This window comes from Haemaphysalis longicornis, unplaced genomic scaffold (genome assembly GCF_048455015.1).
Source record: "Haemaphysalis longicornis isolate Haplotype H1 unplaced genomic scaffold, Haemaphysalis longicornis Haplotype H1 scaffold_8, whole genome shotgun sequence".
In the NCBI taxonomy this organism is placed as follows: Eukaryota; Metazoa; Arthropoda; class Arachnida; order Ixodida; family Ixodidae; genus Haemaphysalis; species Haemaphysalis longicornis.
In genome coordinates, this window is record NW_027526445.1 from 33856473 (window position 1) to 33874273 (window position 17801).

General features: G+C 47.1%; 1 protein-coding gene across 3 annotated transcripts in view; it reads left to right on the forward strand.

The window, feature by feature from the left end:
* Positions 1–17801, forward strand: part of LOC144149862 (sperm-specific sodium:proton exchanger-like) — a 348027-nt gene that overhangs the window by 193686 nt on the left and 136540 nt on the right. The window contains exon 1 of one of the 3 annotated variants that reach the window (XM_077681574.1): positions 5160–5916. The exons of the other annotated variants lie outside the window; for them this stretch is intronic. The gene's annotated coding sequence lies outside the window, so the exon portion shown is untranslated. Of the gene's footprint in view, positions 1–5159; positions 5917–17801 lie in introns of those variants that run through there. 3 annotated transcript variants of the gene reach the window in all.

Below are 17801 nucleotides of genomic sequence, written 5' to 3' on the forward strand. Positions count from 1 at the left end.
CATTGGGGTGAAGTTGAACTACGGCATTACCTTGCTCTGTAATGTACAGGAGTCACTTGTTTCTCTGGGTGCAACGTTGTGTGAGCGTTTGTGCATGCGCATGACAAGAGTGCACATTTCTCTATGCATACACCTCATTGTTTGTGCATATGCATTTTGGGAAGTCAAGTGCCGTCCGATTTCCTTCGATTGTACTATTCCTTGATTATTTCCCTTTTAAGGACGTGGGTTCGATCCCGGTCTCGGTGGCTGCTTTTCTGGGGGATGCGAAAAGCGAGAACGCCCGTGTGTAGAGATTTGTGAAAATCAATCCGCATCTCTCCACTACAGCGCGCCTCGTAATCCACGCGTAGCCTCGATTAAACCCCGCAATCAATCAATCAATCAATCAATCAATCAATCAATCAATCAATCAATCAATCAATCAATCAATCAATCAATCAATCAATCAATCAATCAATCAATCAATCAATCAATCAATCAATCAATCAATCAATCAATCAATTCTGTTCGAAAGTACTACCAAAGTGCTTCAATGCTTTACTGGTACTACACAGGTACAGGACTCGCATGGATTATATAGAGACAGAACTAAATGCGGTAATGACATATACCGGATGAATATTCAATGCTGTCAGCATGAATGATAGAGCCTTTCCCGAAGGTGTTCGAACCCAGAGGGCTATTACAATGCTTAAAAATTTCTTCCGTACTTTCTAGTCTGCGCTAGTATTCCATGACAACCAGCGAAGAAAATTTAGTTGTACCGGTGTTTTTTCGTTGCGTCTGCGCGTACGCTCGGGCAGACTTACTCCCGGAACTAGACATATATATCACATGTTGTGACAGATGCTTATCGCCCCCGATTCTATTTACTCGCGAAGTTAGATTGGCAGAAACCGCCCGAGGGTATGGCTACGCGCTGTCTGTGCGAGCGTCCTGATTGTGAAACTTGTCGCGCAGCGTTTAATTTGTTCGTTGTGGCGCACGTGGAACTCATTATGTGCCTGTGACTTTCCCTGCGGCTTCCGCACTTTTTTGCTTCCCTACCCCTCCTCCTCTTTCTTCTGCCAAGAAACCTGTATACCTGTCCATGGGGTGGCAATTTTCCAGGTGCCCTCGGGTGACGCGCCGCGCTTATCAGTATTTGTCGCTTTCAACGCGACTTTAAAGAATGCGCCTCGACGTTGTCCTGGCACGTTCTACGTTGTCGCATGCCTAATTGGTCCCCTAATTGCTGCGCAGACGACAAGAAAAATATAAATATCGCACGATTTCACCATGCAATCACTACGCCGATAGGTGTCGCCACTACCGTTCTCTCAGCTTCATCTCCCGCGCCGCTATCTACGCTATTTGTTATTCTCCAAAAGCGCGCGCACGGAACAGCCGACCCCCCGCTGTTCTCGTGCGTGGTGCGAAAGTCCTCACGTGATCCAGCGGCGCTAATAAGCCGAGCGTGTACGTTGTGCTGGCAACGTGTTTCCGATTCCAGAAGAGCGAGCAAATGCGCGTGTTGCTGCGTCTACGCTGCGTTGGTCGTGGGCATCTCTGTGGACACGGTTGCCAGGATTGGTCCCATGTGGACGGTATTTCCTCTTGTGACATCACGAGTACATTCTATCGAGCAGTAGGAGTGGAATCACGCTGGAATGCTGGGACAGCTTACCCGTCCGTGTACGGTTGTGCATTCCTGGAAGTGAAACTTTCTATGCACGGAATTTCGCAAAAGAAAGAAGTAGACGGAAAAGATTGGCCCTGTGAAAACGCGGTAAGACTGCTTACATCCAAACACACCCCTTCACGTCTGTTGCATGGAAGCCATTCGTTGCTGGATACAGCGTAAAAGCAACCGGTTCCCGCGTGTTTTGTCAGTATTCACTTTATGCGCAAAGAAAAAGAGATGATTTAAGCGGACGTAAAATGTTTACACGTAATTCGCTCCCGATGATTGGGCAAAGAATGAATCACACACGTGGTGCAGTAAGCGCATATCTTCGTGTCCAGTTGCTATCATTCCTGAAGAATAGTTGGCTTCGGAGAAGATGTGTAGACGCGCATAAAATGTGGGGTATGCACACAGGGAAAAGAAGGAAAGAGCTGCGCAAAAGCATGATAACGAAACGGAAAGTTTGGCTTGCAACTGCGGACGGGCTCACGACGGACGTCGCTAAGCCTCTCGCGGCGGCGGCCCGATCATGTGGCAGCCGTACTATCCCGGGGACGTGCCGGGAGTTCGTAATCAGCCCATATCGACCTCTTTGCCCGCACGGGCGTCTCAGCTCGGTGGTCGCGTAAGTGAAAAGATTCCCAAGGAAACGCGCCTTTATCCTTCCATTCGTCGAGCAAGGTGATCCTATTCAGACCTCTCTGGTAAGCGCATAACGGGTTATATTTATATGCGCTGATAAGCCGACGCCGACCTTTTCATTTTTTGTCGCTTTTGTGAAGGATGACGTGTCTGCACCCATTTGTGCGGCGCTGAATAGCAGACGGCGGATTGCGTCACCTCCCTTAATACGTCGTCGGGATGGTATCTAGAGTGTCATCCGAAGTTTGCTGCCCGCACCTCCCCCCCACCCCCCTCCATAAAAAAAGTTCAGTTGTGAAGGTACTGCAAGGAACTGAGAATCCCAGTCGATTAGTTCCTCTCAAAATGCTGAGAATTGTGTAGTTTCATATAGCGTTGCGAGCGGCATCCGCACGCTAGGAAATTTGACCCGCCCTTTTTATACGTAGCGAGGACATCCTAAATGCGTATTACGTTGGTTAACAGAAGACCTGAGACCACGGCCTCGGGCCGCGTGTAGCTCTGCACCAGTCGTGACGTCTCAGGCGTATTGCAACGTCGTTGTGATCGAGAACAACGCAATAGTCGCTCTCCGTCGCACAGGTTACCTTGACGGCGATTGTATCTTTCGTAATAAGGGTCGACCGACAGCACTGGCTCAGATATGGATTACGTACACGACGTTATTTTGTCAGACAGGCGTAGCAGACGGAATGTCCTCCTCCTCCTCCTGAGAAGGGTCTGCTGACGGACTAGTTGGTACATGTAACTTCCACGAAAAACAGCGCGAAGACAGAACAAAAGAGGGGAACTACACTTTACACAAGCGCTGACGGACAACTGAGCGCGGTTTATTTGCGGCAGGAAAATATACGCAAAAAAAAGCAAGGATAGAAATTTCTTGTGTCCTGTTCTAACGCTGCTCACCTTCGAAGTAGCCTTCTTCTCACTACTGCGTTTGCCGTGTCTGAAGATGAACTCGAGCTATTCGGTTCGATAAGGCTGATGTCTTCAGCGCAAAGTATGAGAAGTGTTCGAGGAATGCGAGAAGGCGAATGTTCACGGGCACTTGCGCGCTGGAAATGTCGCCATACCTGAGCCCGGCGTGTAGACAAGTGGCATGAAGACAAAATACACTTTTTTGTCAGTTTTCAAGAAATAGCCCTTTTGTACTCACTCAGATCTATTCCAGCCACTAAAGATGCTTTTTTAACAACAAAAAAAGAAAAACGCAAGCTACATTAAAAACTTTTGCAATACAGGGACGTAAGTTGTGCAGGAATGGCGTAATATGGGCCAACACTTAATTAAAAGACAGTTAGGCCTATGAGTGTCTTTGCTGCACGTAAGAATTCAAGGGATACATTCAAAGGGAATTAGAGGCTCCAATGCATTCACCCAGTCATTCTTCTTGGTGGGGGTGTGGGTGAGCGGACACCATGCAGTCACAAAAACAAAATTTTGTGAAGTCATAGCGACTTCTGCCGGAGACAGGTTGGAGAGTCGCCACGGCTTAATGTGTTTTCTTTATATCTGTTACTTGTTTTAAGTTCACTACAAAATAGGTATAATTTGTATTGGGACAGAGGATTGATATTTTGGCTTCTTGACCGCTTTTGGCTTTTTCTTTTTTTTGCTGCGGAGGACCCGCTTGATTCTTTTCCAGCGTTGGTCAGTGTTGGAATATTCACCCATCTAGGTTGTGATTCTAGAGCCTATTGTACACCGGAGACCATTCCCGGCTTTCTTCTCGGCGTGTATACACGTGAAACAAAGCGATTAACCACATCGACGCCTGTTCTGCAGTTTAGGTTAAGGTTAGCATCTTTTATCTAGCATTATTATAGTGCCAGTCAGCAGGAAGATGAACACGAGCGCTGCTGAGCACAAGGTCGCGGGTTCGATTCCCGACCGCGGCGGCCGCTTTTCTGATGGAGGCGAAAAGCAAAAACGCCGGTGTGTACGAGATTTCGGCGCACGATAAAGATCCCCAGGTGGTCAAAATTAATCCGGAGCCCCCCACTACGGCGCGCCTCATCGCCTGCGTTGCGTCGGCGCGTTAAACCCTACAATCAATCAATCAAGATGAACACGAATGACCCATAATTTATGTAGCACGTAAGACTTTTTTTTTTTGACATCGCTCATTAGCCATCATCATGTCGCCTACAGCTGAGCCGTGTCCCGTTCAAAGTGCTATGAAAGCTGGTGTTATCGCTGTCTTGGGCGAGAGAAAGACACCTTTTCAGGCTTAGAGTGAACGGAGGATTCCAACTTCAACAAAAGATAGCAATGCTACATAACTTCTCTAAAGGACTGTCAATAAAAGCTTTCAGTAGCGAAATTCGCTAAAAAAATGCGGGATAAAATAAGCGCGGGAATTATTTCCGCTGTTCTGCCACTCTCCTGCACAGCCATCATCCAGCTAAAAGCGTGCTACGGGATAAAATATGTTGTGGTTGAAAACCGCGTCCCCACCACAAATTTCGAGGAAATGCACGTTTTGTCCGAAGAATTCCCGGAGATGTGCCATTACTTACCCGCGCAGTTTAAGTCTTGCACAAACTCCTTGTACTGTCATTGCCCAGGGAATTGTTACGTCCAGCGTAGCTGTACTTTACGCGCGTAACAGTTGCATAATAACTAACATTGAGTTCTGCATTGTCTGCGCGTTTAAACATCGCACGAGATCTTCTTCGTTCGCCCGCCTATTCTTGTTGGTCTCCTGTAACTGCTTCCTCTCTCTTTCTTCTCTGCGTACTCCGTTATCTGCTTCCTCTCGAGCAGTTGGCGTCCAAGTGTCCCTGCGAGAACCTGTAGCGCTGAGGATCAGCCGTCGACGCTCTCCATCGAACCTCCCCCTCTCTCTTTCAGACCAACGCCTCTCCTGTCCATGGTCGCAGACAGTGCCTCTTCACTGCTGACGATTACTAACGGGGGAGGCTGGCTAGGTGGCCGCGTCACAACAGTCACTTTCGTTTGTGTCTCCGGTGTTGACTTTTCACCTCGCCTCCTGCGCCACCTTCCCCCTCCCCGCTACCGCCGATCCCCTTCCCCCGCATCGGCGCCCTCTCGCTCCCTCCCGATCCCCCTCGCCCGTCATCGGCAACGTGCCATCCGCGGGGACAACGCCGATTTGGTTTGCTCAGTTCCGCCGTGCGCCCGTGTCGCGTGCAGCTTGCACGCACGTTCTGCGTGTGTTCGTGCGTGCGTGAACCGAGGGCTTCGACTTCGTTGTTATTGGTGTAGCTGTCCGCCGACAGCCCGTCATCATCTCTCTCACCGGTCATTGCTTTCAACTGTGTGCAGTGCACGCACCTCTGGGAATCGCCGGTTGACTTACTCGAACCGATCATCTCCGTCGCTTCGACATCAGCGCGGTGACAGACCTCTGAGAAGAACGACGGGCTCGAAAACGGTGTTATTTGTTGTGCCAAAAAGGAAAACGGTTATTCGTGCATCGACTCCTAGCGGGCCTATTGGATTTACCGTGCGCCGTTTGAATCTGGTGGAGTGAAGCCGGTGGACAGCGCCTTGCGGGGAAGTGCGTCGCAGTTGTTCGGCGGATTGCTCACACCGAACCGTCTTTGTCGGTCAGCACATCCACGACGTAGTATCCGCTTGGGGTAAGTCTTCAACCGACCAAGTTACTTGTCTCTGGTAATAAAACCCAAGATAGAGAGTGCAAGAAATGAAGGTAGTTGTATGTTCGCTCGAGATCGTCGAAGGCAGGTTCACAACGCGAACACGCTGTCAGCCTTAGCTGTTACTGTAGTTTACCTCGTGTCTTTAAATGCGCGTTGTGTGGGCGCTACCACAGTTAGCAATAATTTCACGAACATAGCGCCACGGCTTATTACAACGCAGGGCTGTGAAGCAGTAGTTAAGAGAAGCATTGCACGAGTGGTAGTTCGGGAAGCCCTAATTTAAAGTCACTTTAGCATTACTTCGAGGAGTGCTAATTAGGCGTTACTCCAACGCGTCTCCTTCACGGTGTAGACACACATACGGAAGCACTCTCTAACCTACGAACACCAATCGTTCCCCAATGGTACGGGTGCGCGTTCTGTGGTACAGCGCATGTTTAGCGATCTTGGCTCCTATCGGACTAATTCGAAACTGTGGCAGAAAGAGCCACCTTTCGTATTTGCTCTTATGGCACAAAGCGCCTGAGTATTGCCTCACATGGCAACCTGATGCTTTCATTGCTCTCTGCTCAGGGCTATCGTTATACGAGTTCGATTGGAGAGACATATTCCTGATACTTTCGAGCCGGGATGAATACGCTAACCCGAGTGAAACGAATATCGCCCAGTAAGGTGGAATTAAGGTCGTCTTGCCCCCATCGAAAGTACGTTGTCGAGGCCATCTTGGAGTCTTTTCTCGGACATTTCCCCCTATCGAAGCACGAGTTCTGGTGTACAGCTGTAGCGCGTACAAGTTTTATCTATTACTCGAAAGCAAACAGCCGCCGTGGTGTGCGTCTGTTTGCCGAAGGTTCCGCACCTAGCTAGAAATACACGTTGATCGAGCAGAACAAAAAACATCATCACTTCCGTTTTGTGACACCTATTTCGAAACGTTCCTTGTGCCAACAATAGTGCTTCCACGAAACAATGAAGGCCCATCTTGCTCCTACGCTGCCCGCCCCTACTTATCGAGCGTCTCTGTATAAGCAAACAAAGCTAGATATTGCTATTCGGGCGAACGGGTGTGCCTGTGGGTCACAAGCCGACGTCTTGCATTAGCCGCGCAAGAAACGTGTTCATTGCTTGTAGGCGGCGACAAGTACATCCATTTTTATTTGTTTTTACACCGATATAAATGTTGTTTCTGGGTGTTTAGAACGGTGCAAGCGTCTTTACAAGCCAGCACAACGTTGCTGATGGCGCGAAGACTATTTTTAGTGACACGATACGCTCTTGTGTCGTTTTCTACTGATGGTACCCCGGGAAGTAATCGAAAGAAAAAAAAAAATGTTAGGGGGATAGTGTAATTTCACAACTATGTAGAATTTCCTGCGTAAATCTCAGAACTCCGCTTAAAGAAAAAAAAAAAAGGCGTCAAAAGTGTTGCTGAAAAGAGTCTGAAGGCTGATTTCTCATAATTTTCATTCTCAACGCTGCATTTGCTCTTTTTAAGCAAGCGTCAGTGACAAACAACTGGTTTTGTCACCTCTGCATCAAGATGAAGTGGTTTTCGCCGTTGTTAGGGGCGAACCCTCTTAGGGGCTCGGGCTGTAGGCGTCTCATGCAGTCGTCGTAATCGTAGTCTCATGATGTCACGGTACTAAAACACCGGGACACTCGTTTATACTCGCGCTAGAACGTAACGCGAACTAGAAAAACACCGCGACACTCGTTTACGCCTCGCGTTGGAACGCTTGGTGACGCGTGCTACAAAAACAAGGGACACTTGTTTTCCACCGCTTCGCGCTAGAACGCTTCATGCTTCAAAGAGATGGGACTTTTATAGCGAAGCTGCATACCTCTACCCCCCCGTGGTTTCATCTCCGTTGGCAAAAACGCCAAGGCGCCGAGAATACACTAATACACACTGCATGCTTCGGCTATCCCCAGGTTTCACGTTAGCGGAGATAGCCTGGGATTTTCCGTATAATAATTAGGTCCTGGGACAATCGTGGTGGCTTCGCTAAGTCATCAGTTAAAGCTTCGTTCTGGTTTTCCCAATATTACGTGTTTAAAGTGTGCCATGCGTGCAGTAAATGAATTCGCTATACTTTGTAATCTCTTGAGGCCGCCGAATGTGCCGGAACCACTCAGAATGCTGGATGGCTCAAATTGAAACTGCCCCCCTTTGCTTCGTTATACCCTCCACTCGCAGCTTTTTGAAGTCTTCCCTTTAATTAACGCCGCATAATTAATTTTTTTTTCAATTACACACCCGGATGATCGTTCCGTCTTGGCGACGGTACCATGGCTTGAAAACATTTGCGGAACTTTGCGTGCGGATCGCATACCGTGGAATCGCGGTGTCTAAGGCGGTTCAAAATTAACCGTAGTCATAGGAGTAAATCTCAGAATGAGAAAGGTGTAACAAACAGAACGAAGAGACGAAAAAAATAGCAAAGAAATAGTTTACGTCAAATTTTGGACGGCGTTCTCTTTAATCCAGGTTCTGAGAACGCTTTCCGCGCACAAAGTTTTGTGGTTTCGAGCAGTGAGTCCCGCGACGGCCATTTGGGGTGTTTTCATTTTAGCCCTCAGACTGTTGTTTTCTGTTTGCCTCAGGTTTCTTTACTAATTGAACAAAACAGACAGACTACGGGCGTACGTTTCCTACGCACATGTCCGTACGTACGTTCCCACGTAGATACGTATATTCTCTCGTGAATTTGAGTCGTCGACCGCGCAGCAATATTTAACGCCCTTTATCAGCTCTAACTACAGTGATATTTGGGGAATCGTTAGAGTCCCTCCTAACTAGTTTCTCCTATTAAGGTTGCATTGTGTATAAGTCAAAATGTAAGTGGAAGCCTTACCGTGCCCACATACACGAACGCGAGCACACACGCAAAAACACCCCGACTCAGACAGACAGACAGACAGACAGACAGACAGACAGACAGACAGACAGACAGACAGACAGACAGACAGACAGACGCAGCATTCTCACCTCGGTCTCGGTAGCGCCTCCTTGTGCCGCGAGAACAAAATGTGCATCTTTCGATAAAACACTTTACCCCGCTAAAAACTATCGCTTCCTAGCTTTAGCTTTCCCCAAATTTCATTGGGTGCCAGTCGGCCGCGAAATTGTTTACTGAAATTTCATTGAGTGCCATTCGCCCGAAAAAAAATCTTTAATGTGCCTTGAGCCAGCCTACGGCGAGGTCTTTAAAATTTTGAACTTATGTGACCAGATCGTCTTATTAGAACCAACTTGAATGTGGTATATACATCGAGGGCAAAAAAAAAAAAAAGGTTGTGAAAAACCCAAAGCCCTTATCAGGAATGGAGTCTGAGATGCCGCGACAGAACTTCGCCCGCACGCCGTCGCTCCTTCAACGAACAGATCTCAATTTTAAAACTCGCAGGAAGCCGTGAATCCCGCCGTCCATACGCCGCCGTATTTCAGGTTTGTCGGCTACGAGCTCTCGAAGCAGACCGTTTCTTCCAGCCGCTTCTAGAACACACAAAAAAAGAAAGAAAGCACGCCTCTCGCGGACATTGCAGAAGCGCGGGGTGGAATGCTAAATTGAATCAGAAACCGGACTCGCACTCATGCTTTTTACTCGGCCAAACCTCGTGTCCTTCTTGTTAACCGCAGCATGTCCCGCTTTGAGTCTTTGCGGAACGTTGAGGGGAACCCGCCCAAGCGTACACGCGCTGCTTCTCCGTCTCTCTGCCGCGCGTTTTCTTTTCATTATTGTTATTCTATGCCTTCAACGTAGCCAGTGCACTAAGCTCCGTTTATTTAAGACTGAGTGGCGACCGGCCGTGAAGAATAGAAAAAGTGTCGCAGCCGGCGCGCAAAAAAGAATAAGCAAGGAGAGGGAGCACCGGGCATTGGGGACGTGCAGCCGCATACGTATTGTTACCCGTTACGTGGGAGAACAGCTGCCGGGGAAACTCCTTGCGGAGGCAATCTTCCTCTCTTCTCGCGTTTCCTACTTTCTCGAGAGGCGCTTCCATGCCGCGCCTTTCTGCGTGCTCTTCGGAATAATATAAGCGCCACGAACTTTGGAGTGTTTCAACGCGTCGGTCACTCTACATTCCGGCTTGTTGAGCGGCTACACTGAGTGACGATGAAAAGGCGTTTGAATGTGGGCGCTTATTGTCGATGAATACATTTCGCTGCGAGGCGGGAAACTTCCGCGGGTTACAGTTGCTGCGTTGAGGTGGTTGCGCAAACACGCGATCCGCGGAGAGCATAGACCGGCGAGCGAAGTTGCGTCGACTGGGCATTTTCTTCTGAGAAATGCGCCCCTTTATCAGGGTACTCGTAAACTGCACGATTTTGCATTTGCTATGCGCCTTGCTAAGCGTTGCTATGCGCCTTGGGTGAAACCGTGCACGTGCAAGCCTGCAGTTTATATAAGCACGTGGTGTGGAGAGGTATTGCGTCATACTACTCTTGGTTGCTGAGCGGCCAAAGGTTTAGGAGAAGGTCGACTGTCGACGAACAAGCTACCGACAGTTTTCAAGCTCCCTTGTTCATTTCGTTTTAACTTCGGGTGCGTTCCAATTTGCTCCTTAGACTGCTTCGTTGCCGTCTTCGCGGACAGTCCGCCGTGTTAAGCCCCGTTCCAATTCAAACGAAGCAGTCGACGAAGTCTTATTCGAAGAGACAGCATCGAAGACAGCAGCCATGCGGACTACCTTCCTGTCGAAACTACTAAGCGACACCAGCGACACCTTTTTGTGTACTAATGTTGTGACAAATCAACTTGTTGTTTTAGTGAGAGATTTAGTATAGTTTACTAGTGGTGAACATGCTTTTGTTTAGTTTTTTTAATTAGATGACGATTTTAATATTAACGGTAATATTATTTACGAAACCTGCGGCTTGCATTACTCAACATGTCTGCTACCAAGTTTAGGTCTGCGTTGGTGACCGCTGCGCCGTTCCATTCTGCTTCCGTTAGACGTCTAATTTGACTGCTTTGTAAGCTGTCTACCAAGCTGTCCACGAATGGGAACGCAGCCTTAGATGTATTTCCCTAGGTACTTTTAACGTACAGCCACGAAGAAATAAATTGAGAACCAGAAAATACGACCCATAACCCGACAAATTAAAAAAAAAAGCTTTTCGTTGAGGTCCCATAACGGCGCGATATTGGTAAATTTGGAAAGCCACACTTCCCAACTTTGTTAATGTTATAAGCCACGCGTCATTTTGACTTGCCGCGGATAGAAATCGCGCTGTTTGTGCGTTATGGTTGGTATTTTAGCATTCGCGTTTCATGTGAACATGACTGTATTTGATATTTTACTGGTTCGCGCCTACAATCCGCTGCTGTGATTCGTGGACGTCGTGAACACGAGGCGAAAATACGTCGAAGCAATGTGGAAACGCTGTAGTATTTCCATTTCACGTGACAAAGTATCGCTTGCTTTGGCATTTGAGGTGTTTTTGTTAATATTGCGCTGGGTCATTTATTAACTAGCGGAAACCGCTGTGAAGAATAAGTGGATCGGGTCTTTCGCAATATTGTTGTGTATGTTTTTGAAATCACCAATATAGGCGAAATCTAGCTAGTTCTTACGAAATCACCGACCATTTGTCTCCAGTAAAATACATCAGCATTTTACTGTTCCTGCATAGAAGTACTTATGGTGACTATAGATAACCAGCAGATTTAGCTATCTTCTCCTGAACAAAACCAACGAAAAAAAAAACTTCGTGAATAATTTATCTGCCTTTCTCTCTCTCTTTCTCTCCCAATATATATATATATATATATATATATATATATATATATATGTAGGACAGAAATAAGAGTTGGCAGTCAACAAAACCTCGGAAAGCAAAGGGGAAGATGTGGTAGGTCATTGAAACAGATAAAGAATTTTGAAAGAAAGAAAGTGGAGAAAATATTCCCGCCAGGTGGGAGCCGAACCTATATATATATATATATATATATATATATATATATATATATATATATATATAAGGTTATATATATATATATATATATATATATATATATATATATATATATATATATATATATATATATATATACGGTGTGTGTGCTGGCGTGCATGGGCTGATAACACGCACGAGCTCTTCATTCCCAGTTTGAAGAAGTTTCTCCAAATTTACAAACTTTTAATCTGCTATATTTCCTTCCTTCCTTATCGGCATTAACAGTTGCTTGATTTTATGTTGATTCTCATGCAGCGCTTCGACATTTAGTATTTGTGATTTAAGAATGACAGCTGCGAAGATCGCTTTTTGTTTCACTGTTTTGAAAGGCGAACGTATTGTTACATATGCAGAAGTTATCTTATTCTGGTAATGTCGAAGTCTTGTCAGTACATCTTGCTCGGCCGATTTCCAGCTAACACTCTCTTTGAAAAGCGCCTCATGAGTCCTTTTTCGAGGTGGGAAATGACTACATTTTTTTTACTGGCGGAGTTATAAATTTGGGGATTTCTTTTGCAGTTCGTGCATCCCATCTAAACAGAAATAAATTTCAGGAACACAATGGTCTTTTCGTTATCAATGCCTCACAACTGGTTTTAAATATCTGGAAGCGCGCTCAAAGAGGCTTTTCGCAATGCCTAATGAACATGAAAAGCCTCTTTCGTAACAGTCGCTGCGTGGTCGCCGTTTCAAAGGCTGAAAGACCATCATCATGAATTTGTTTTCTTTTCTCAACTACTGGGTAATCTTTTGACAGGAGATTCAGTTCTAAAATGCGACGGTTTTGTCAACAGCTAATTGTCTACGATAATCAGAACCAGCTGAAAGACCCATTCGGACGCAGCGCCACCATTTTATTGTGCCTCATTCGTGGTTCTAGCCGTGCATCGGCTGACGCCGGCCGCGCTTGCAACATCTCTTCAACGTCCTTTGGGGGCGCAGCACCTTAGGATCTCGCTTCGTCCGGTGTTTGGCGTCCTTGTACAGAGTGTTGCGCATGCGCGAGGAGCAGTGAATTGGATTGGATTGGACTGGATTGAAATGGATGGATTGGATTGGATTGGAATTGTATATGGATTGGATTGGACTAGATTGAAATGGATTGGATTGGATTGGAATTGTATATACTGTACACACGCGTTCTCACTAATTTACATGCGAGAGTGGGCAATGCCACGGGTGATTTACAGTAAGAACGATCCCAAGTGCTTCGCCCTCTCGTCATGATTCACTTCGCGGAGATGCGTAAATTGTTTTCTTGCGGAAATGATAAAATCCTTAATATTTATCGGATTGTTTTTTTTTTTTTTTTTTGCAAAGGTCTTCCCGTCACGGCGTCAGACAAATTTCTCGTTCAGGCATGTAGGCCGTCTTTGAAAGACGGAAAGTTTGTGAGTCGGGCAGACGTTGTTCTTAACAAAGACTGGAGATGGCGAAAGACAGCCGAAGTCGACGCTTTTAAGGTGCCGTTGTATATGCTTTTCAAGGAGAGCATCTGTTTCTGTCGCTGAGCGAACTGTACGACAATGTAGCTATTTTTGCAGATTTCATCGTCTCCTGAGCGAGCGTTTCTAACTTGCGCAACACTCCTGTTACATTCTTGTCGCTCTTTGCTTCGATTTCTTTGATTTTATGTTGCCTTGTCTTCAGAGGACTGTTCGGTGTGCAGCAGACCGTACTCGGCGTCCGCAAGACCTTTTTTCTCAATGGTTTCATTGTGCTCCTCGCGTGGCGCATTGTACTGTTACTTTATAGCAGCGCTTTCCGACTTGATAGCAGGTCAGCGGAATGGCTCCTCATATCTTCAAAAACCGAATTCAAATTTTCGCGGGTCGTTGTCGCTTCGCTATACACTGCAGCGACGAAATTGAGACTAGCCGTTTAATCAGACATGACTAGGTAACGCGCTGCTACGCTGACTGTGGAAAGGAAGGAACGTGCTGGCAAGTGTTCTGAGACTGTTTTTGGTATTTTAATTCCGCCCCTTTATTGTAGATACCCGCGAATACGTACTTATGCCTTGTACGGTTTGTAAATATATCCTAGCAATGCTTCGTTACTAGGGCAGGCGACCTTTTGTCAGTCTCCGGCATAAAGCAGCCCACCCAAGGGACGAGGACGGATACCCAGCCGGCTTGATGCATGCGCGCCGGTGCGATATACCTGACGGTGATTGGACCAGTTTTCTGTGCGATGAAACGCACGCGCCTCAACGCATCTGTCACCGCTCACGTGTCTCGCGCTTCAGGCACAGCCCTAACGGGGATAAAATAGCACTGCCGAACAAGCAAAAAATAGATGTAAATTGACCCATTGATCTCTAAGGAAATGACGCTGCACTGGAGCTGATCATAATTGAATGATAAATTAATGGAAACTCAACGGCCAGATCTTAAGACCCCGCTTCTCGCTAACGTGGAAGTGAAAATAAGAACGGAGGCCCGACCCAGTTCTCGTGAAAGACCGTTTTTGGTGGCGCGCCGTGATCATGGACGTGAGCCATGAAATAATGGGGAGTATTTCCGTGTGTTGAATGAGGTACGAATATATCTTTCGTCTACACCGACGCACGATCAACAACCCACTTCGGACCTACCTAGGCATAGTAGTATACACAGCTTCACTGCAAGAGAGAGAGGGAGAGAGAGTAATCGTTAATGATTACTGAGGAGGTTGGTCCCGCGAAAGAAAGAGTTGCGGCTGTAAATAAATCTGGTAGATATTTCGCTGCGTTAGTTGTAGGCCCACACTTGTAACCACGGTTTTTGTCATGCTTGAGCGTCACACTGCTTGCCTTTTTAATGGGATTAACTTCAAGCAATTGGATATTGTCTCAACTCGCAAAACTGAGAAGAACAAGGGCAATGCAGTTACGAAAATAACGAGACACCGGCCATTCAATCTCAAGGGCTGATGGGCGCCATGTTCGTATTACGTTACAAAGGCCAGAAGAGGCAGTGTATCAGGTGGCGCAGTGCTACAAAACATTCGGCGGACACGGCATGGACGCAGGCCAGTCTGCGTGGATCAACACAAGTTGCGCAACCAAGCGACAGTCATTCGTATTTTGCTCGTACAAACAGCATCAGAAGAGAACCTTCAATCGTCGTGACAGATTACCACACCTCCAGCGACTATAAATGAAACTTTAACGCAGCGGCAACAAGGATGGTTACCCGATTCGACGGGTGGTACACGCAATTGCCTGGTCAGCGTCCTTGGGCTGCTGCGTTAAACCTTCATTTGTAGTCATGAACCGACTCGCCCCACAACACGTTTTATTTAAACGCCTTCTGCGACACCGCGTCAAACATGAATCTACGCGTGCAAGAACTTACTAGCAATTGCAACAACCACAAAAAGTACTCCGACGCGCATGACGAGAGAGAGAGAGAGAGAGAGAGAGAGAGAGAGAGAGAGAGAGAGAGAGAGAGAGAGAGAGAGAGAGAGTAATTTCATGGAAAGAAAAAACCCAGCGCAATGCTATTGTCGTCCTAGCGGGTAACTGTGATACAACTTGTTCCGGGATATTTTCGATAATAAAAGAGTTTCAGCAATTTTCTGTAATCATATTGACCCGCAGACGGGAATTCTGTTACGTTTACAACTTCACTGGGAACGAACTCATTATCACCAGTAAATGAAACCCGCTCTAATGATAGAGTCGTCTTAGCGGCCAATTTCAGCATGGCTTCTTCCTGAATAAATGCATTACATTGAGAGCTACGTAGCATTTTTTTACTAGCATTGGAGACGAAATTTCATATTTTACGCGGCTGTGCTGGCGGGCGCAGGTTTGGTCAATACCTAGCCACATCCTGATTCGCTGCAAAAGACCACATAAAAATCATGATGTGGGCTGTGGACAGCTAGTCTCTGCTCGGGAAAGGGAAGAAAGAGCGCAGATAGAGTATGATAGGGATGAAGTTGGGGGAGCAATGAAAGTATGGCAATATTCAAAAAATGAATGCCTGTACATAGGCAGTTCATGATATCAGTTCATGAAGACAGTGCCTGGAAGCAGCCAGGCCACTACTGCACATAAATGTCACCACTGCTTTGAACGCAAGTTGTATACAGAGGGCCAAATAACACAATCATCACCATCAATGGACAAATTCTTGAAAACAAGTCCAGGGAAGCTTGCAGGCATGCGCAACACTTGAATGGCGAATCTGTTGTAGGTGAGCGTTGCCGGACACACAGTTCAGTTTCAGTATGATTGTTTATTTGCATAGTTGCGGTAACAGTAATAGTCGTCGTATGCTTCGAAGAGGTCGTCGTGATCTTCGCGGCGAGTGGTGGAAGCGAAGTCATCCTAGCCATTGTAGACTTACACCAGCTCTTCGTCATCTGCTCTATAAGCAGCGGTGGTGGGATCTGGAAGTCGTCTCGGGAAGGATTGGCACATTCGTAGCCACGTCCCCCAAGCATGCAGGGTGTCTCTTCATCTGTAGCGTTAGCGCTATTTTTTTTTTTTTTTTTTACGTGAGCGGTAAGGTTTGACGACAGCGCTGGAGCATTTTCTTCTTTTGCTAAAGCCACTACCCGAGCCGTCGACTCAGCGGTCATCGCGAGGCATGCGCTCACGAGCGCTGGGCAGTTTCTCGATCCTCATCGTTTTTGCCAGTTACTTTAAGCCACTGCGCGTGCCGTGGACGCGCGGCGGTGCCCGCGAGGCAGGCGCTCACGAGCGTTTGACAATTCCTTGGTTTTTTTACTTGCAACGGTGCTCGTACGGCTTGTAAAACAGCTCCGCTCTTATAAGACAGCTGCCGCACTATATCAGCGTCGCCGCGGATGCCCGAGTAGTACCTGACCGGAGAGAAAGAAGAGGGCTAACCAGCTAGCCCGTGGTGCAGCCGTAGCTGGGCGCTTTCTTTTCCCAGTCTAGCCAAATCACTGCTCCGTCCTGCATGCGCGTGGAGGTGAAGATATAGCAGTAAGTGAACAAATTAATCTACGGCGAGGAAGAATAATTGAGGAAACTTGGAATGGGCGGTAATGAGGGGCATTGAAGCACGGGTATAATGTTAAAAAAGGAGGTATGAAAAGAGAAATAGGAGAAGAGGTGTTAAGGGGAAAGGGGGAAGATGACTTCGGTTAGATTAATGCGCTGCTTAGGCTTACGATACACACGTCGTAAGCGTGAGCAGCGCAACGTATCGTAAGCCTAAGCATGGCATTAATCTTTTAAAAACAGCGCGGCAGACGGGAATAAGGAAGAACAGACGACACGAGCGCTGTTGTAAAATGGCGCACTAAAGGGAGTGTTGGTACATCATATGGTTTAAAAACAGCGCGGAGCGCTTGTGTCGTCAGTTCCTTCCATAGTCTCGTCTGCCGCGCTGTTTTTAAACGATATAATGTACCAACACGCCCTTCAGTACAATCCTTCGGCATTAATCTAACCTCAGTCTGAAATGAACCAACTAGTCCAGAGAAGTACTTTACTGAGGGGAAGAGGAGTAACCGCGAAAGGAAAGAAAAGCGGAAGGACATAGGCAACGGCAGGAAACGCGGAGAGGGAAATGTTGCAGGAAATGGACAGATTCGAGAGAGCGAAAGGTGGGAGTAAGATAGAGATTGGGACAGTGAGGCGGTACGAAAAAGGAGTGAGTGGGGCTTGAGGAGAATCGGAGGAGGGTATGGAGGAGGAGTGCAAGCGCGTGAGAAAGAATAACAGAAGGGAAGGTCAGACGGGGAGAGGAGAAATGCAGTAATGAGTCAGAGGTGGTGGAGGGAGCTCGAGGTGGGAGGGCAGGGAATAAGGTAAGGGAGAGGGTAGAGAAGGAGACGTTACGCGGCCGTAGCTGCAAAAATGCAATCTTCTTCGGACGTCTTTTGCAAAGGAGAAAGCAGATACGTTACCCCCTTTTTTCCTGCCGGGTTTCAAAAAATC